Genomic DNA, 22020 nt, shown 5'->3' with positions numbered 1-22020 from the left:
TGTTGATGGAGAATTTATTAACAAATAATGTATTTGCTAATTCTAGTAGCACCTCCCAGGCCACCTCCAAGAAAAAAATAAACAAAAAAAGCTATCAGGGTAACATATCATCAGGAGACAGAATGGAAAATCCTAGAAGACAGCCTTTGAGAAGGTCTTTCACACCCACACCCAGTTTCATTAAGAATCTCTTTCACTGAAGATACCTATCTGTCTTTATTTTCCTGAAAGGGAAGATGGTGATAAACAAGGTTGAGAGAAGATAGAGACAGATTGAAGTAGACTGAGTTGCTATGGTTTTTGAAATTTAATCCTAACCATAGACACATCACCTTATATACTCTAGTATCACTCTTCCAATCTATTTTCATCCTGTTACACACCTTTTTCCTCTGAAAGAAAATCAGTTATGTTACTATGCTTGATCTCCAATTTAAGAAGTTATAAAAATAATCTCTGAAAAGGATCTTCGGGTTCCTGGAAAAAATCTGTTTGCTATTGGGGCTCCATTCCATATGCTTCCCATTTAGGGGCAGATCCAAGTATTGTGAACTTTGAAGCTTATACAGTGGAGGCAGGGGAGCCTTTTAAGTAAATAAATTTCAAAATACCACAAACAAATAATTTGACAGTTATCACAAAAATCACAAAATCCAGAAAAGTTGCATAGGTTTTCAAGTAATTACTAGACATGCTTCTTTCATGTCTAGTAATGACTTTCGGCGTTTTGTTTTGTTTTGGCTTATACACTTTGGGTGCCTCTTCATATTTCAAGGATTTTATATCGCTTTCTATGGGAAGACTAGAAAGATAATGCAAAGTTTCCTCTATGCGGGTCGATCAAAGTTTTATTGTTGTTTCTCCTCTATCCACATGTTTTCTGCACCACGTGCTCTTAAGACATGTCACAAAATGACCTCTGTCCATGTACTCATCACACTGGGTATGCAGGCTCAGTGAGCAGCTGGAAGATTTCTGGAAGAACAGTCCTTTACCAGGACAGTAGAAATAACTTAATTATACAATGAAGTAACTTCTAACCACATGTGACCATATGAAATTGCCAATGTTCAATCATCTTCAACCTCCAAAAATAGCAATTTCATATTATCTCACACTAATATATCCCACTAAGCCCCAAATAAATGTATCTCCAACTCAGCATCCCATTAGCCAGATTCCAAAATTGACCATGGCCACTCTAACACAATCTGCGCTAGGGGAAATATGACAGAGAGGAGTAGGTGTGCAAAAAGATCACAATCTTACCTGATTATGTTTAAAACATCCTAATTGCAAATTTTACATACGATCATATGAATAAGGCCTAAGGTCTTGGAAAAATCCTGGGAAAATAAGGGGCCCTGAAGCCTAAGATCCATTAACTTCACAGTATATCACCTCTGTAGTCCCAATCCAGTCAATGAAAGTTTTGTCAACTGAGCAGTCCCAGGGAAATCCACAAGGCACATCGGAAAAGCAAACACTTCTCTTTTCTCCCAAAGAAATAGTTTCCACATGTCACATAGAAATGATTTCCAATTTATAGGCACAAGCAGAGCAGGCTTCATCCATCCATTACCGGATTCAAACAATCCTGTCCAAGATGATGAAAATTTCTGTGAAACAAAGAGTCCTTTGTTAGCACAGAAATCTCATCTCTCTATCATTATTCCCTAAGGCAGTCATCAATTGCATGTTCTGTACACCAGGCATCTTGCCCTCATGTGAGCACTTGTAAAGCATAGCGCCCGCGGACAAAAATGTTCTCAATGCAAAATATAAACCTGTGGTTTATGTGGACTCTGACACGAGGCTATTTGCTAACTGGACCTACGGTGAAATAAGTCTCCGGATTTGCTAACTGGACCTACGGTGAAATAAGTCTCCGGCCATATGCTTTTCAAATCTAACTCAAAATGCCACACAAAGAACAAAGTTCAGCTAGAGCCCTCAACCCATTTTAGTAAGACTCTTTTTATTTCCCCCATGCTTTTACAGATAAATCTCTTCAGTGCAGACCAATGCTTTACATACGCAAACTGTTTATCTGCTGAATTATGCTGAGTTGGCAGCACTGCTCAAGAGAACTGTGCTGAGTCTACATGATGGCCACCATCTGTTGCAGAGCTTCTAGGAACAGTGTCTTCAGCATGAAACACGGTGTTAGCCCTGACCATTAAAGGATTGCTTTGCAAGCTAAAGCCAATAATGAAAATTTATTCCAGAAGGTCATTAACACCTGGCTTCTTTGCAATAATTGAGAACACAGCTGCATAAGGAAAATAAATAAAACTGTATGACATGTATACACTGATGTGTATAAAACTGATGACTAATAAGAACCTTCTGTATAAAAATAAAATAAAATAAAGTGCACAATTCAAATAAATAAATAAATAAATAAAGTATATTTCTTGTGGACAAAAGAAAAAAACTGTATCGTGTTCACTCCATTTATATTTCAAAGATATCAAATATAATCAACATACACTGTAGATTCAGATAAGGCAGAACCTCAGCTATGCCGCTGGTTGATAAGTTGGCATTGATAAGAGTAATAACAACAACCAACAACAGACATATAGTGTCTTGATTCTCAAATAACCCAGTAGGTAAGTATTATTATCTAAAAGGCAAACTATTTTAACCCTCTAAGTTTCATTTTTCTCATCTTTAAAGCAAAGATAATTTCACTAATTTGTAAGATTTCGGTAAAAACTAAAGATAATATAGGCAAAGTATTGAGTATTCAATATCAGATGTATGAAATAATAAAATATTATTAAACTCAAAGTTTATATTGACTGTATATATTCTGAAGTATTAGCCATAGATCAAACATGTTAAACATACAGAAAACTTCAAGCATCTCATCAGGTGACCTAGGACACTGCCTTGCTGGTAATGCAGATTTGAGGAGTAAGCTAACAAAAGACGAAGCAGAGCAGCTGTATGGGTCACAGCATCATTTAAATCAGTCAGCATGTATTAAAAGCCTTCTCAAGTATAGCAAGAAACTGCAAAGAAAGTAATAACACAGTCCTTCTGAAACAGTATTTTAAGATTACAGGACATATACAGGTATCTCATTAGTCTGTTATCTGGAGCAGTGCATAAAAGAATACTGAAATAAGTAGCAAAACAAAATATTAGTCAAAACACTTGGAAATCAGGGATCTATGAAGAGTGACAGCTGAGAAACATTTGTGCTCAGTATGTAATTTTCAGACTAAAATCCACCTTTAACATGAAAGTAATAACTATGTGCTAAGTGACAAGGTTAGCTAGTGGTTTTATCTCAAACAGTCAACATTACCCTATGGAGAGTTAATGCCGCGCTCTCCGTGTACCACCCTTCCCTTTATCCCCCGCCCTGGAACTATTAGTCAAAACACCTCAAACGTAGATAGAAGAAAGGGCATCTACTAGCTCCACTGCTCAACAAATTTTCATAGTGGTCTTATAAATTGAGCATAAAAAATTGTAACTAAGATTAAAATGACTAATAGTGGAAAATCAAATTTACCAGAATGTTCTGTTTATCACCGACTAAATCAGACCAAAATGTCTTGCTTAAATCATGAACATGAATATTCAAAAACAAAGGAGATAAGAAAGCTTACCAGAAAAAAACTTTTTAAAAACATCACCCTCAAATGGTTTAGAAAAAAGGTATATACACACATGTGTATAATATGTGAATATATTATACACACACACACACACACACACACATACACACTCAAGAGAGAGAGCGTGAATGATAACATAAGTGAAATATTAGCAATAGGTTACTGTAGGTATAGTGTACCCCTTCAACTATTCTTGCAAATTTATTCTAGGTTTGAAATTATTTCCAAATAAAGAGTTATAAAAAGAAAGCTAACAAAAAATATTTAAACATAAAATAAAATTTCAAGGTATTTATATATTCCTCTTAAAATTTAAGAAAGATTAATATATTACAATCATTTTCTAAAGGAGCACTCAAAAATTTAGAAAAGAGTCAGTTAGGAATACTGGTTCAGTACAGAAAACTATAGGGTTTTTTCCACGCATAATTCTCCTACATATAAATATGAATCTCTGACACAAACAATAAAGAAAGTCAAACTTAAAATAATTCTGTTTGGCCAGATACAACATGAGATTGAACAAGGCATGAAGTAACAACAGCCATACTTAAATCTTTTATTTTTTTTCCTTTTACTATCCCCATTGTATTCAAAGCTGCCAGTCTAACATATAATCAAGAATTATACTGCGTCCTCTAAGGAGTCCTCCAACTATAGCCATGGCTTCATATATTTCTGGCAAATGCCCCAGATTCTCACAAAGTAGGGAATATCAACACGATTCCATATAATCTACATTAAGGATATACAAAGAGATATTACCGCACTGAGTTTTGGAAATATATATATATTAATCAAAGTTTCAGTATGCAATAGCTTCGTTTAGCACCAATATACTTGCCATTGACTTCAGTAGATTAGGAATGAGAAGATGCTTCTAAAGGAAATCAGTTTTTGAATTGGTTAAGTAATTAAGCTGAGGTATAAACTTAAAGGATCCTAAGTTGCTATATTCAGTCTTAAAATTCTAGTTAAAATAAACAGGCCTCTAAGGAGGGAGAAAAAATGCTCATGTATAACTTAGAAGGAGGTTCCTTTGAATATTACTCTTCTTGAAGACAAAGCATTTTCTATGTTCACTAAGCAATTATTGCTAACAACTCTAGTTTCAGAATGTCCCCTGGAAAATGATTCAGGGGCATCGGAGACTCTTCAACAAATTTAATTAATAGTGCTGACATTCAGTCATTTACTCATTTAGTCCTGAGTAAATATAAAAAAGTGCTCAGAGTAATCACAGACACCTCTCTGCATAAGCAGCATGAGGTCCAGACTTTAGATTTAATATATCTTATAATTAAATCCCCTTTCCTATTGTTGTCATTAGCACTTTGGTCTAAGTTTAAGACAAGTATACCTGGTACTAAATTTTGCTATGTTATGTATGTTGCAATGATAACGTTTCAGTGAAGATATAAGAAAGTATAAAAGCAAATTATTACATTCAGGAGCCTAAACATATAACAATTAACAGATTATAAAATTAATAAATCATTTGATATTCTTTCTATTTGCAAGCATGCGAGCTTTTTTCCTGCTGGTAACTTGCTGCACAGAAAGTAAATAAATCATGGAAGAATGAGATATCGGGATGCCCTGTAATCTCCAGATTCCATGCTTCTGAAATTTCCCTCTTAAAAATTGGAAACTAGCATAGTAGTCATAAGTGACCACAGATAGGTCTAAAATGCAGTGAGACTGAATACATTTAATAGATACATACAGACTAAAAAAAAAAAAAAAAAAAATAGGAAAGCACTGATGATGAAAGAAACCTTCCCTTTCCCCAATTTTGTACACATACAAAATCTTGAGCTATCTCCTCAGGGGTGTATTTTCATTCAATTCCTGCTCATAAACTCCTTAACTGTGCACTTTATTGGAAAGAAAATTAATTCCCTGTGGGTGGCAAAAACATTGAGATTCTTCAAGATATTGTTTGAATAAATACTAAAATAACATTCCTTCATAAATAAGTGGTTTTTCATCCTTCTAACACATTCATTGCCAACTACAGCTTTGTGTGCAAGAAATAGACTCCCTAGAATGTAAAAGAATACAGATCTTCTTCAACCTATGATGTGCTTATGCCCTGATAAACTCATCCTAAATTGAAAATATCCTAAGTCGAAAATGCATTTAATACACCTAACCTAACATCGTAGCTTAGCCTAGTCTATCTTAAACGTGCTCAGAACATTTACATTAGCTGATAGTTGGGCAAACCATCTAACACAAAGCCTATTTTATAATAAAGTGTTGAATATCTCATGTAATTTATTGAATACAGTACTGAAAGTGAAAACCAGGATGGTTGTATGGGTGCAGAATGGTTGTAAGTATATTGGTTATTTACAGTCATGATCACGTGGCTGACTGGTAGATGTAGCTCCCCACCGCTGCCCAGCATCAGAAAGTATCCTACAGCTGATTGCAAGCCCAGGGAAAGACCAAAAGTCAAAGTATGGTTCCTACTGAATACGTATCGCTTTTGCACCATTGTAAAGTCAAAAAATTCATAATCATTGAAAGTCAGGGACCATCTATATATGACGCAACACAGTCCCAGCTCACAGCAGTTACACAGGGTTTTGAGCAGACTCAAAAACCCATGCCTTTCTCTATACTGAGATTACAATCACGGTATTTTTTAAACAATAAGAAAAAGAAGTACAATGGTGATTCAGGGAGAAGAGAGATAGTACATCATGTTTGTGTGGGGTTAAAAGAGAACCCAAGGAGGCTAAGGTGAGGGGTAAAATGTAAAATGTAAGCTGAGCCTGGAAAGTAGTGTAGATATTAACAGACAAATGAATAACTTTGGTATTCAAGAAGAGTAGTGAATGAGAAGAGAGGACAGTAACAGCACAGGTATAATCTCCAAAAGGCTCAATGACTGTAGCTTGTGTAGATTACAAGAACATATGAGGACTGGGGCAGATAGTGGTGGGAACAGAAAGCAGAGATAAAGAGGTCTTTGCAAAGATGAGATTCTGAAGGCTTCTGACCAGGGTGAAACAAATTCAGAGCTGCAATGAACTAGAGTGAGAAAATACCAAAGGCTGGAGAAAAGTTAAGACAGAATTTCAAGTTATAAGGAAAGGGGTAGTGAAGGCCAAATTCAGGTCAGAGAAGCAGTGGGAATGGAAATTGGCTGGTTTTAATGTACCTCTCAGCCATAAAGTCTACATTCTAATTAAATGTGACCTTCACTACACAGAGCTAAGCGAGGGTGGCATAAGAAACTTTAGTCGATACACATTTCCAAAATAAACCTGCATGACACAGCTGAAATAACAAAGGTAGGGAAGAATCGTAGTGCTGTGAAAGACTGAAAAACAGCTAAAGTGCCTGGCAAAAGAGCAGCTACAAATTTGGAATATAATAAACCACCATGAATATTATACCCAGCCACATGTTATAAACTGTTTTAATGTCATTCTTGTGGAAACTCAGAATTAAACAAACTGGAATCAGCTTCAACTCTCTCCCCTAAGGTATTACTAAAGTTCGTGTCATGAGAACAGAACAAAATAAAGAAGCCCTGTTACTTATTGTTACTCCCTTTACAACCCCACCTAATAGCCAATGCCAACCGCCCGACTCCTCCCAAAAAAGAGTTCTAAGACATAACTGTGTTAGGCTCAATTATGTTCTATAATAATTAGTACTTTACAGAAATCACTGTGTATAAAATTTCAAAATAACGCAGCAGAAGAATTTTTGGTCATGTTCTGGAAAATTCTTACTTCTATAACCTTGTCAAACCTCTGCAAATCAAAGGCATTTTATAATGTACAGATTATTTCCCTCAAATCAGTGTTTCCCAAAATGTGGCAGGTGATGTAACAGATGACTTCAAGTGATTCCTGAGTAACCTTTTCATTCTATCTATTTTAATGTGTACTGAAAAAAATATGGACCATTACATATTTCCCTTTTAAATATATCTGACAGGTATTTGAATAAAAATATTAAAGTTATACAAGTGACACACAGATATTGCCAGTGACACAATAAAGACTTAGATATGAAAAACAGCTTTAGCATGACAGTGTGAACATAGATGTTAATATCCATTAAACAGTGGCATACATATTTTTACCAGAATATTACTTTTTAATAATTCTTACTTGGTCTCAAGTTTATGAAGAATAAGTTCTATTACTTTAGTCAGAATTTATATTAGTGTTAAATATAATATTGATGTCTAGAATGTGTTTTATATTAGCTTGAAAACAAAATATTTCATCTTTCTATTAGATTTGCCATTTTCAAATCTTTTAAGTTGGATTAGGTAATTCAAAAGAGAAATTATAAAAACAGAATGAGAAAGTACAGATTTAAAGACAGGAGTGTTGAAAAGAATAATTTGATACATTAAAATAATGCTTGGATTTTGAAAACACTCAAATTTTAACTTCAAAAAAGGTTAAGCGTTGTTTCTGTAAAGAAAGTGATTTAAATACACATTGGGGAAAGCTTGAAGTAACTCTTTTAAAATTGACTACAGTACAAATTTCTTTTAAAATCGACAGGAAATTAAATAAGAATATATACTAAGGGCGGAAATAAGAATATTAAGTCTAAAAGTGTAGGAAACACTGTTTGAAGTAGTCTAAATTTCGTTGTAAAGGTCAGTTTTTTTAAAGTTCCAAAGATAACTGTGTCTGAGAATATTTCCTAGATAGTTTATAGGACAGGATTTTTATTATTAAAATAGTCAGAGTTTTGCAAATTTTAGATAAAATATTAAAATTTTAGTTTATGTTATTTCCATTTACATTGAATATACACAGATTTACATATTTGAAGATAAATGTTGAGGCGCTATGTATGAAAAAACCCATACATATTTAGACTCTATGATGCCTGATCTATTCTGGAAGGTAGTTTGGTTTGATTTAAGAATACATGTTTATACATTGCATTGCAATAGGCCAAATGCATATTTTTTTTTAAAGTTCTAAGAGTTAAGGTGCTCAACGAATTTTTTTCAAGACATAAGAAAGAAGGTTTGATTTCAGGTTTCAGATTTCACCTATATAGACAGGTGAGGAGATTTCTTTCAAGTTGCAGAAGGCTTTTGCTCAGCAAATATTTTCATATATACATTTTTTAATCTAACTATACAGCAAACACCTATCTACTTCTAAGTGAGTTAAAGATAATTACACATATATGGAGTGAAGTTTCAACAGTGTTGTATTTATACAATTTTTTAAATACATTTATTTTTTTTTAATTTTTTATTTATTTTTGGCTGCGTTGGGTCTTCATTGCTGCGTGAGGGCTTTCTCTAGTTGTGGCGAGCAGGGCCTACTCTGCGTTGCAGTGCACGGGCTTCTCATTGCGGTGGCCTCTCTTGTTGCAGAGCACAGGCTCTAGGCACACAGGCTTCAGTAGTTGTGGCACACGTGCTCAGTAGTTTAGCTCGTGGGCTCTAGAGTGCAGGCTCAATAGTTGTGGCGCACTGGCTTAGCTGCTCCGCGGCATGTGGGATCTTCTTGACCAGGGCTCAAACCCGTGTCTCCTGCATTGGCAGGCGTATTCTTAACCACTGCACCACTAGGGAAGTCTCTATTTATACAATTTTAATGACACTTCAAAACATATTATGGACTAGATTAGGGATAGCTATCTACCCCTGCAAAATATATGCCAGAAAAATAAAGAGTTTAGAAATGCTACTAAACCATGGTTCTCAGTGGGTTGATTATGCACCCCCAGGGGACATTTGCATCAACTGGGGGTGCTTTTGGCTCCAGAGGACATTTAGCAACATCTGAAGATATTTTTGATTATCACAACTGGGAGCATAGTGCTGGGATCCAATGGGTAGAGACCAGGGATACTGCCTACAATACCCAGAATAACCCTTCCGCCACCCAACAACTAAGAATTATCTGGAGGTTGAGAAATTCTTTTCTAAACTCATCACCATCAAACGTGCTCCAAAATGTTAGGGTTAAAGATAGGAGAAGATAGGAAAATCACAGGAGGTCAAATGAGAGGGAGGGAGAGAATAAGAAAGATCAGAATCAACTAAAGAACAATCTAAAGTACTGTATCTAACAAGCATTTTACCGTGTGGTTAATATGAGAAAGGCAATATGGGGCCAAACCAGTAACGATCACAAACATACAAAAAAAGTGTGAGCAAACTTAACAAACTTCTATCTTTCTTTCTATCTATCTATCTATCTATCATCTATCTATCTATTTATTTATGGCTGCGTTGGGTCTTCGTTGCTGCACGGGGGCTTTCTCTCTAGTTGCGGCGAGCGGGGGCTACTCTTCGTTGCAGAGCACAGGCTTCTCATTGCGGTGGCTTCTCTTGTTGCAGAGCATGGGCTCTAGGCACACGGGCTTCAGTAGTTGTGGCATGTGGGCTCAATAGTTGTGGCTCACGGGCTCAGTAGTTGTGGCACATGTGCTTAGTTGCTCCATGGCATGTGGGATCTTCCCAGACCAGGGCTCAAAGCCCTGTCCCCTGCATTGGCAGGCAGATTCTTAACCACTGCACCACCAGGGAACTCCCAAAAAACTTCTTTTCTTAAAAGAAAAAAGGATACCTATTTTTTTTAAGCTACTGCTTGTTGGTGAAGGAACTGACTTATATACAATTATTTTACTCTCTCATGGACATATTTCCCATTCCTCAGAGATGCTATGCCAAGAAAATGCTAGAGTAGCTTGGGGAGACTCACACTGGGCAACAGTGACAGCTACTTGGGTAGATGCTCCAAATAATAGTGACCTTGGCATGTACAAATCATACCTCCTTAATTCCAAAATATCTTGATCTCCTCCAACCCAAATTAAAAGACTATACATTAGGATCCCATTTTAAATTTTTTAACATCAAGGTGTATATTTGTAAATGGGTAGAATTTGTGTTGGAATGATTCATACTAAACTATTAACAATTTTTACCCTGAGGATCATGGGTGTGAGAGGGCACGAAGGTAAACATATTTTGCTAGATCTTGGGAGTATTTGAATCTTTTATAATGAGAATGCATTCATGTATAATAACTTTTTTTAATGAGTTTTCTCAAAAGCAAAATGCAAATACTCTGCTATGGTCCATAAACACTTAATACAAATATCTTGCTTTATATGAGATACATATTGTTTAAAAGTTGTTGTAACAGCTTTAATCATACTCCCAGAAAGGAATTTGCTAGTTAAAGAAATCCTACAGAAGTTATTTCGTAGGCTTAAAAGCTTTTTAGAAAACAAATATCACTCATAAATTAAATGATATATTGAGCTAAATTTCCATATATGGACTTTATTGAAAGAAAAGAACAATTGAATACCATCAGCACACCACAGTTACTACTGGGAATTTACTGACACTTTCACTTTGATTCCTGTCTGAAAATTAATCAGCTGACAGCATTAGAGCATTTAAGACATTTTTAAGAACTCAGAAATTCTCCTAATAGTTATAAAAAATTTATACCATCTTTGAAATGGATTCCATAAATGTTTTACAACTTTTATGAGGGCTACTCTGATTCACTGAAGTAGTATATACAGCAATAGTCGATGAACAGTTAAAGAAATATTTTGAATTTTCTCCATTCTGCTTTATTTAATTCTGAGCAGGAATAACTGCACTTTGCTATTTTATGATTGATTTTTCTCATTTATTAACATATCATTTTAAGGAACCAAAAAATGAATCAGATGAAAATTAGTTATTTCATCCAACTAAAATTAAGCAGGTATCATAAAGTTTTCTCATTCATCAATTAGGGTAAATAGTGAAATCAGGTGAAAGAAATGAACAATGAAAAATTGGAAATGAAAAAGCTGTGATTATAAAATCAATCTCTTTACAGAACTATAATTTTATTCTCAGAAAAACATTTCCTGTTCGTTGGATGTGTAGATATAGATATTACAATCCCAAAAAAGAATAATACAAATCTACTAATATATTTAAAAGTATATTTTAAAATATATTATAAATACATCTTTATAAAAACATATGCTTATAGTCATACACTCATATGATTAGGTATATTATTATATATTATAAAGGAAACCAGTGTCCTCCTCAACTTTTCAAGGAGATTTATCCATGAATATGGCATCAGCTAATAAATCAAAACATGTTTAGTCCTTATTTCTCATACTTTATTAGTAAGTGACATTTCTCAACACATAACCATTTTGACAGGCTGCACCATGATATGGAGAAATAAACTTGAAATAATAAAAAAATAGTAAAAGATATCAAAATAAATCCATGTGTTATTACAACAAACACATGCAAGCCAAGTTACTATTAAGTTATGCTAAATATATTTCTCCTCAGTTATCACCACTTTTTAGAATTTGCTCCCCCAATTACCAAGTGAAATACCAATTGACTAGACAGCGTCAACTACATTTTGCATCCAGCATATTTTGTAAAAACATAATTTCTATTTCATTCAACCTCAGACTATTCCAATTCAATCTGAGAAGAAATGCGTTTTTAGGACTGAAGTCCTCACATAGGTAAAATCATATGTATAATCTTAAATAATCATAGAAAAAGTGGGCCCTGAAAAATTCTTTCATTCCTTCACATGGAGTGCAATGGAGCAATGAGATAGCCAAGGCAAGATTCTGCAGGGCTGTGTAGTTCATGGTGCAGAGTTTGAATGATTTCTGCTAATAAAATTTCTGAGATAAAAACTGACTCTCCCAAGCAATAGCCCTCATGTAATAGATAGGCTAAGGGTCAATGTACAGGTGTGTCCTCTCCCAGTTCATCATTTGCATCTGAAACATTTGCATCTTTCTAACAGCTCTTACCAAGACATTATTTTAGTATATGCATGTTGGATGAGGCACACTTTATCTTAAGGAAACTAGATCTTGAATTTCTTATTTCTGCATTCACTCATCAAATACTTGAATGCCTACTGTGCCAGGAACTCTTTTAGATTCTGGTCCCTAGAGATAAGCAAACAAACAGCAATCCCTGCTCTTGTAGGGCTTTCACTACAGTGAGCAAGAAATACAAGCATAAAAGTAGTTTCACACTTAAATACATTATTTCTCATCCACTCCCCAAAATTCATAGAGAGAGACTAAGTAGCCTGATGAAGGCTACCCAGTTTGTACCAAGAATCAAGTAGAAAATTCAAGAGTCCACAACTAAAAATGCACTAAAAATGACTCTAGAGAAAGTGCTAAAAGAACCCATTTCTGTACTATATCCAAGACCAGTGTCTTACCAAGTTAATTTATAAAGATTACTTTATATGCATTTTTTATCTTTTCATTTTCCTTTCTATGAAAAATTTTTAAAAAGAAGAAAAATTAAAAGTACCTTATTAAGGAATCTTCTTAAGTCCTGTTTTTTAAAGAAAAACTTATGACGTAAAGAGAATAGCAATTCTAGGTATGCTGTTTTTGAATTATACTGAAGGGGCTTTCTGAAAAGATCTGAATAAAAGTAGGGTTTAAAATCTACTTCAGTGCTCTATCTCTCTCAATTCTTTATTTTCCAGCAGAATTATTTTATAAAAATCCAGTGCGATTTAAGATAAAAAATATGTGTACTAATACAACTATATTTGACATATAGATGCAGGTTTATAATGTTAATCATAAAATAATGAAATGCTTTTCTAATTAACATTAATATAACCCTATAGTAAATAGTTTTCAATAACCTAGGAAAATCTACTTTGGCAAAACTGGTTACACCCACTCATATTTACTTCTAGGTACCCCTACTTCAATGATTGGTCAAATTCAAAATGGCGTGGGAATCAGAAAAACCCAACGTGGAGTCACAAACAGGAACAGATAACTCCGCAATACAATTTTCATTACCTTTGAGAATACTTTGTGGAGACAAATTGTAGAGTTGGAGAGATAGTATTTGGGGAATCAGGGGTAACCTAGGGAGTCCTATAATACTTCATGTTTTGACCAAGGATTGAGGTTCATTTTGCCAAATCTGTGAAATCTGTATTCAGTTTCTAGAGTGGAGCTATGTGAACACAGAAAGCCACAACCCCAAAATGAACATGAAGCCCTGGCCAGCTAAACTGGCCAGTTCTAGAAATACCTGCCTTTTGTTAGGTGCAATTTGGCCTTTACCTTTAACAGCACAAAATAGTTCTTTTAAAATATTTGGCAAGTCAGTCCTTTCTTTCCTATCCCCCTATAAGATGATTCTAGTTTAGATCTCTATTAATCTACCTCCCAGGTGGGTAAGACTCCCCTGCGGAATAAAGACTTCAGTTTCATGTTTGGGTTCTTCTCAGTCTTTTTTGCTGGTTTTTCATTTTCTGATTCCCCTAACTATCAATGCTCTCAAGGGTCTGACCTCATGGTACTAATAATCACCCAGTGTTGATAACTTTCAAATCTATATCTCCATCCCAGGATTTCTCCTTATTTCCAAATGGCATATCCAGCTTGCTATAGGGCATCATCTCTCTGTAACGGTTCCTAAACACCTCAAATTCAAAAATCCAAAGTGGAATTTTTAGTCTTTCCCTCCAATCACGTCCTTCATCCTGTATTCCTTTGTCTTGATGAATAGTACTACCACAGTCTACTCAAACAATCCAAGTCTGCACTGAGCCTCTTTATTCCTTCTTCCTAAAATGCTCACATTCAATCAGCCAACAATTCTATGAATTAAGCATCACTACAATTCATTCTCTTCCAATATTATGATAGCTCCTACATTCAAGGCCTTATCATCTCTCACCTGGACTATTTTAACATTTCCTAACTTAGTTCCATACTTTTATTCTCGTTATCTCTTCATTCCATCCTGCCCAAAGCCATAAGGTTTCATACATACAAAGTTTATCAAGTTCCTTCCCTCCTTTTCCCTTGCTCTTATTCTGTCTGAAAACCTTGAAGGACTCACCACAGCTCACAGCCATAGAACTCTAACAGAGACACATATACTATTAGGGAAATGTAACATCAAGCCAAGGGGTAAATGAAGACACAGGATTAATAGTCCATAATCCTGAAGGACTGGTATTGCCTCATTGTAATTAAAATACATTAGTTTTACTTTAAAACCAAGTTTGTAGGTAGAAGTTCAGATTCAAATGAATTTCAGACTTCAAAGAAATTGCACTTGCAGCAGGCAGATTAAACCTGTGAGTCCACACTTCTCTGACACTAGGATACTTTGGAGGTATCCAGCACTGTAGCTGCTATATAAGCATGAAGCTTGAAAAGCGTTTTGAATGAATGAAGGTCTACATGATTAAATGTAGGAATCCCAGTAGCTTTAATCCATTTAGCACACAATTATTGGCTCTCCCTTATTTTCCAGGAGATGATGACTCCATTTAAATTTCAACTATTATCACAGTAGGATCTTAGAAATCTTCTCACCTAATGTCTCAAGCTACAGACAAGCTGCAGGATACTTTTCTATAGCAGCCCTGACCCACAGCTATTTGTTCTTTCTCCAAATAGGTTCAGTAATAGAGAACGTCACTATCAAATAATCAAACTTGATCCATTGTCAGAAGCTGCTTTCTTATACAGGGTTGGAAGCTGAAGGTAACACAACTTAATTTCTTCCTAACATAGAGATCATTCATGATGTCACATGTCCCAAAATACAGACTGATAAAGAAAAATGCCCTTGGACTCAAACTGTGAAGAGGTACAATTTCAAAAATAACAATAGGAACTTTAATTGATCCTCAGAAGCCTGCTGGTGATCTGATAAAAGGAGAACAAGGAAATCTGTTGCTGTCTGCTCTCCAAGCCCAAAAGAGACATGCAAACTCTAAAAATCTTTGTGCCAACGGAGAGGAGACATGTAGAATGTTGCTAACCATCCGGTTCTACAAGGATTAAGACATTCGCCACTGCAGTCACTGAATAACTGTGCACCTGGAGAGGAATTCAAAATGAAAAACAGGGTGATGCACTTTGTGCTTTGGAAAAACAGCCTCCTTCGATAGATGTATATCTCAGGAAGAATTTTAATAAATCCAGATTCTTGCATCTTCCCATACATAGAAAAGCACTAAAATCATTAACTGGAGTTATCTGTTTTTCATGACTAGCAATAATCTTTTACCAAGATGTACGCCCGACTGCATATACTGCCTAGTCAAAAATCATATATACACTGGCTTCTTCCCTACACTTTGGAGCAGTTTTCTCAGAGCTGTTTAGAGGCTATCTCCCAGGCTATCGTCCTTTTTAAGATCCCTGAATAAAACTTAAACTCACAACTCTTAGGTTGTGTGTTTTTCTTTAAGTCACACACAGGAGAAAGCTACATGAAAACTTACTGGTGCTACTGAAGATTCTTGTTTTACACCGCTCAGTGATACATACAAGGTTCATGTCATTATCTTCATTTTACATTCAAGAAAAAAAAGTTCCAGAGATGCTAAATTATCTCCCCAAGAGCCCTAAGCTAGTAAATGATGGAGCCAGAAGCAAGACTACACAGCATGGAAATATCTGGTAAGAGGTCAAGTTTATCTGTAACTCAGTTAAGTCTTCAATAACTTATCTGGAATCTTCCATAACATCCCACAGACTACACATTTCACTTTACCTTTTTTTGCCAAGGTTCAGTATATAAGATGCAGAGGGGGTACATAAATAAAAGTAGAACCAAGCCCCAGTGCATTTCTGCTTTGTGGGTTTGTTCTCTCTCTCTTTTTTTCCTTTTTTTTCTTTGTACATTTCTTTGTTTTCCAAATTTTAACAAGGGGAGATTTCTTTTACAAGCGTTAGGGCGAAAAAAATTATCAAAAACTGATTTTTGTGAGGTTTTAATTTTGATACTGAGGAGAATTCATTTCTAAAACACTTTTTTGTAATAATCATTTTCACATGCAAATTTACAAAACACAGTGCAGCTTGCTCTTAGCCCCTCATAGAAATGATGTATTTTAAACACCAGACCTGAAAAATAGATTCCATCCTTGAGGCCTAAGTTACTTTAATGCCTGTTAGACAACAAGAAGAGACTCACAGATGCAGCCTCCTCTTGTAACCAAAATAAGTTGAGTTCAGGCAAATGTGGGTGCTAATGTGTGCATCCAAAAATAATGACCTAAATGATCCAATTTCAGGCCTCCAGTAATCACAGACACAGCTATTGAGTTGAAAAATGAACCAAGACTTGAGAGTGTAAGATAAAGCAAAGGGGCAAAGACTGACACTTGTGCTGAGCAGTTTATAATTTACTGGTTCTTCCTCAGTCATCTGTCTACTCGAGAAAAATAAATCATGATTCTGACAGAAACCACTGCCAGATGATTTATCTTTGATTATTACTATCTGTTTAAATGTTATCAATCCACAGCATGCTACATTTATCCTTAAAAGTAACATGAATTTGAAATCATAAAATGATATTGACAGGATTCTTCTCAATTTCTTCCTACCCCGATACCAGTACACACCTAAGCCAGCTGCTGAGGTCCATCACATCACTAGAAAAAAGTCAAATTACAAACCAATATGTAGCCCATGATCCCAATTCTTTTTTAATTTTTATTGAAATATAGTTGATTTACAATGTTGTATTAGTTTCAGATGTACAGCAAAGTGATTCAAGATTTCATGGAGTAATCTTTTTTAGATTCTTTTCATTATAAGTTATTACACGATATTAAGTGTAGTTCCCTGTGCTACACAGTAGGTTCTGTTGGTTATCTACTTTATACATAAGTAGTGTGTATATTTGAATCCCAAACTCCTAACCAAGTCTATTTTTAAAATTAAGGAAATGTCATCAAATCAGTCAATGAGACTCATTTTTTTTCTTTATACTCTTCAGTATTCTTAAACTTGTTTCAAGAGCATGTATCAATTGTAAAATTAAGAAAAAGAGTGTTGATGTATATACACTAAAAAGTTAAAAATATGGGCTTTCCCTGGTGGTGCAGTGGTTGAGAGTCCGCCTGCCGATGCAGGGGACATGGGTTCATGCCCTGGTCTGGGAAGATCCCACATGCTGCAGAGTGGCTGGGCCTGTGAGCCATGGCCGCTGGGCCTGCGCGTCCGGAGTCTGTGCTCCGTAGCGGGAGAGGCCACAACAGTGAGAGGCCCACATACCACAAAAAAAAAAAAAAAAAAAGTTAAAAATACTTTTCTCCTACATAATTTTAGGATTAAGGGTTTCTCATTTGTTTCATATTAATATTTTATATTACAAATTTTCTTCCACCATATTTCATTTGTATATATTTAAAAAAACAAAAAAATTCTAGAAGGAGAAGATATATCCCAGTTCAAATTACACAATGTTTTAAGCTAGTGGGGTTTGATGACCATCTTTAGTGTTGTGTTTGGATTCCTCTTTCTATTCTGTGTGTATATCTATTATAGATTTTTGGTTTGCGGTTACCATGAGGTTTTGGTATAGTAGTTTATGTATATATACATGATTGTTTTAAGTTGCTGATCTCTTAATTTCAAATGCATTTAAAATATCCTGCATTTGTGTGTTGATGATTTCCTACCTTTACTGAATGTTTGTCTTTACTGGTGAGCTTTCCCATTTCATAATTTTCGTGTTTCTAGTTGTAGCCTTTTATTTGCTGCTTGGAGAAGTTCCTTTAGCACTTGTTGTAAAGCTGATTTGGTGGTGTTGAATCCTTTTAGCTTTTGCTTGTCTGGAAAGCTTTTGATTTCCCCATCAAATCTGAACAAGAGCCTTTCTGGGTAGAGTATTCTTGATTGTAGATTTTTCTTTTTCATCACTTTAAACACCTCATGCCACTTCCTTCTGACCTACAGGATGTCTGCTGAACAATCAGCTGATAGTCTTATGGGGATTCCCTTGTATGTTATTTGTTGCTTTTCCCTTGTTGCTTTTAATATTTTCTCTTTAATTTTTGTCAATTTGATTAATATGTGTCTTGGTGTGTTCCTCCTTGGGTTTATTCTGCCTGGGACTCTCTGCACTTCCTGCATTTGGGGGACTGCTTCCTTTCCCATGTTAAGGAAGTTTTCAGCTATTATCTCTTCAAATATTTTCTCAGGTCCTTTCTCTTTCTCTCTCCTTCTGGGACCCCTATAATGCAAATGTCGGTGTGTTTGATATTGTCTCAGAGGTCTCGTAAAGTGTCCTCATTTCTTTTCTTTTCTTTATTCTGTTCTGTGGCAGTGATTTCCAGCACTCTGTCTTCCAGCACACTTATCCATTCTTCTGACTCATTTATTCTGCTATTGATTCCTTCTAGTGTCTTTTTCATTTCAGTTCCTGTATTCTTCAATTGTTTGATTGTTCTTTATATTTTCTAACTCTTTGCTAAAAACTTCTTGTAACTTTTCGCTCTGTGCATCCATTCCCTTCTCAAGTTCTTGGATGATCTTTACAATCATTACTCTGAACTCTTTCTTGGGTAGATTGCCTATCTCCACTTCACTTAGTTTTTTATGTTGTTCCTTCATCGGAACATATTCCTTTGCCATCTCATTCTGTTTAAATTTCTATTTGTAATTTTTATGTATGTAGTAGGTTAGTTACGTTTCTCGACCTTGGAGAAGTGGTCCTCTAGAGGGGATGTCCTATGTGTCCCAGCAGTACACTCCCCTCTAGTCACCCAAGGGCCAGGGACCACTTGGTCCCAGGGTAGGTTCTGACCTGTGTTTGTGGACTCAGTTCCACAGGCTGTGGGACTATAGTTTTCTTGCTTCTGGTGCCTGCCCACTGGTGGGTAGAGCTGTGTCTTGGCCCTCTTGTGGGCAGGGCTGTGTAAAGGGGCATGTCAAGAAGTGTCTGTGGGCTCAGGAAGTCTTTAGGCAGCCTGTCTGCCAATGGGTGGGGCTGCGTTCCCACCCTGTTGGTTGTTTGGCCTGAGGCATCCCAGCATTGGAGCCTGCAGGCTGTTGGGTGGGACAGGTCTCAGTGCCAAGGACACAAGATATCTGCCTCCAGCCAGAGTTTATGTAGATGAACACTCCCCAATATGTCCACCACCAGCTTTTATGACCCCAGAGAGAGCCACAGCCCCTCCGCCCCCTGCCTCCCCAGGAGACCCTCCAAGACCAGCAGATAGGTCTGGCCCAGGTTCGTACGAAGTCACTGCTTTTGCCCTGGGTCCTGGCACATGCAAGACCTTGTGTGCACCCTCCAAGAGTGGAGTCTCTGTTTCCCCAAGTCCTGTGGAGCTCCTGCAATCAAGCCCCTCTGGCCTTCAAAACAAATGCTCTGGGGGCTCCTCCTCCCAATGCTGGACCCCTAGGCTGGGTTGCCTGGTGTGGGGCTCAGAGCTCTCACTCCTGTGGGAGAACTTCTGCGATATAATTATTCTCCAGTTTGTGGGCTGCCCATCCAGGTGGTATGGAATTTGATTATATTGTGATTGCACCCATCCTACTGTCTCATTGTGGTTTCTTCTTTATGTCTTTGGATGTAAAATATCTTCTTTTGGTAGGTTCTCATCTTTTTTATCAATGGTTGTTCAGCAGTTAGTTGTGATTTTGGTGTGCTCATGAGAGGAGGTGAGGTCAAGGTCCTTCTACTCTGCCATCTTGCCTCCCCATCCAATCCCTACTGGGGTTTTTTGCTGAAGATATATAACTTTTTCATAGAGATACAGTCAAAAACAGATACTCATTCTGTACCCCTCTAATTTATTATCTTTTATAAGTTGCAAATGACATATTGCATTGAAGTTGTTCCATTTGTATTTATAGTTTAGGATAAATTCATTTATATAAAACAGCATATTTTCTAATCAGAATGAAAGCAGAACATAATTTTACTGTGAGGTTGAACATAACAGTACAAAAATTATATTGACACTTTACACAATAATGCTAGCTACCATTTACTAACACTTACAAACTCCAGCCACTATGCTACATGCAACATGGTTTTAACCCTCTCAGAAACCCTGCATTATTGTCTATGCCATCTTACAGATTAAGAAAGGAAAACAGTATGAGATTAATTTGCCTGTTGAAGAGTACTCAGGTTGTAAATAGCCAATCCTATCACCAGAGAAGCCAAAGCTCAGGCTTTCTCCAGTACCACCTACAGATTTATACCATGAAAGATTTGTCTTCATGTACTCTACTCCATAACTTACCACACACATAATTCCACCAAAATTGTTCTCACCACAGTCACCAATGACCTTCATGTTAAGTACAACAGACACATAATAGATATTTTAATCTGTTTGTTTGTTTACCTTTCTATACTATTTAACATTGCTGATCATTGTCTCCTTCTCAAATTATTTTTTTTTTTATCTTAGCTTTTACAACATCATAGGTAGTTCCTTCTTAGTGGTGCTTAAGGCTTTGCTTTTTCTGCCCTCGAGCCTTGTTATATGATGGCCCTTGCTAGACTAAAATCTCATATTTGTAGTCTGAAATCTGAAAACTTGTATATATGTACACACACACACACACAAACACACCACATATACATATATATCACCAGTCCACACCAAACTTCTTAGCTCCAAACATGTATGTACATCAAATAACTACTACTGGACATCTACAACAGAATGATTCAGAGACACATCAAAATGTGTCCAAAATAGAAATCATTAGTTTCCTCCAATACTTCTACTATATTGACTTTGCTGATGAATACCAACACCCAAGCTGCCGAAACTAGGAATCTTAGAATCAACATTTACACCATCCTCCTGCCTACCTCCCACGATCACTAACAAATCATAAAAATGTACAGATGTTTTTCCTCCTAAATATCTCTGGAACAAACTCATTTTTCATTGCCGTCATGCTAAACTAGACTACCACCTTCTCTTGCCTCGATTTACTGGCTGAGCAACTAGTCAAATCTTTCTAAAATGCAGATGACATCTTGTCACCAATCCTATTTTAATCCTTCAAAGGTTTCCGACTGCTATTAGAATAGAGAGCAAACTCTGAATTTGAACGTCCTGTAAGATCTGGTCTTTGCCTCATGGGCTTTACCTCCAGCGATTCTAGTTCTTCTTTCTCTTCCACTCTATTCTCTACCTCTATTTTCAATCTTGTAATTCTGTGGCTGAGCCATATACTCACTCCTCTAAGATTTCCTACCTGCCTGAAACACTCTCTACCCTCATTTCTTTCTACTGCTGAGTCTTCCCTAACTTGTAGACTATGTCATATCCCCTGTCTATGGCTCAAAGGGTTCAAGAGAACTTTCTTATAATACCCAAACTATAAATACCTCAAGAGATCAAATGTCTAACAGTTTAACTTACCAAAAAAAGACAAAATGATGAAATCAGATATTAAAATCAGACAACCCTGAATACAATATTTTGATTAAGATACTTGTTTTAGTTTAAAAACAATTATTTAAAACTAAAACTTAGACTGCTCTAAGGGCTGAAATGTTTTTTGAGGTTATCTAGTCCATCTTCTCAATGCAGGAAAT

The 22020-nt window shown here is 36.0% G+C and overlaps 1 protein-coding gene across 3 annotated transcripts in view; it reads right to left on the bottom strand.

Annotated features, from left to right (window-relative positions):
• Window positions 1-22020, bottom strand: part of GULP1 (GULP PTB domain containing engulfment adaptor 1) — a 273282-nt gene that overhangs the window by 238569 nt on the left and 12693 nt on the right. The gene's annotated exons all lie outside the window — the stretch shown is intronic.

The sequence above is a fragment of the Orcinus orca genome, chromosome 7 (genome assembly GCF_937001465.1).
Source record: "Orcinus orca chromosome 7, mOrcOrc1.1, whole genome shotgun sequence".
NCBI lineage: Eukaryota > Metazoa > Chordata > Mammalia > Artiodactyla > Delphinidae > Orcinus > Orcinus orca.
Note: the sequence above shows the minus strand (reverse complement) of the source record. Positions and strands in the feature narration are given on the sequence as shown.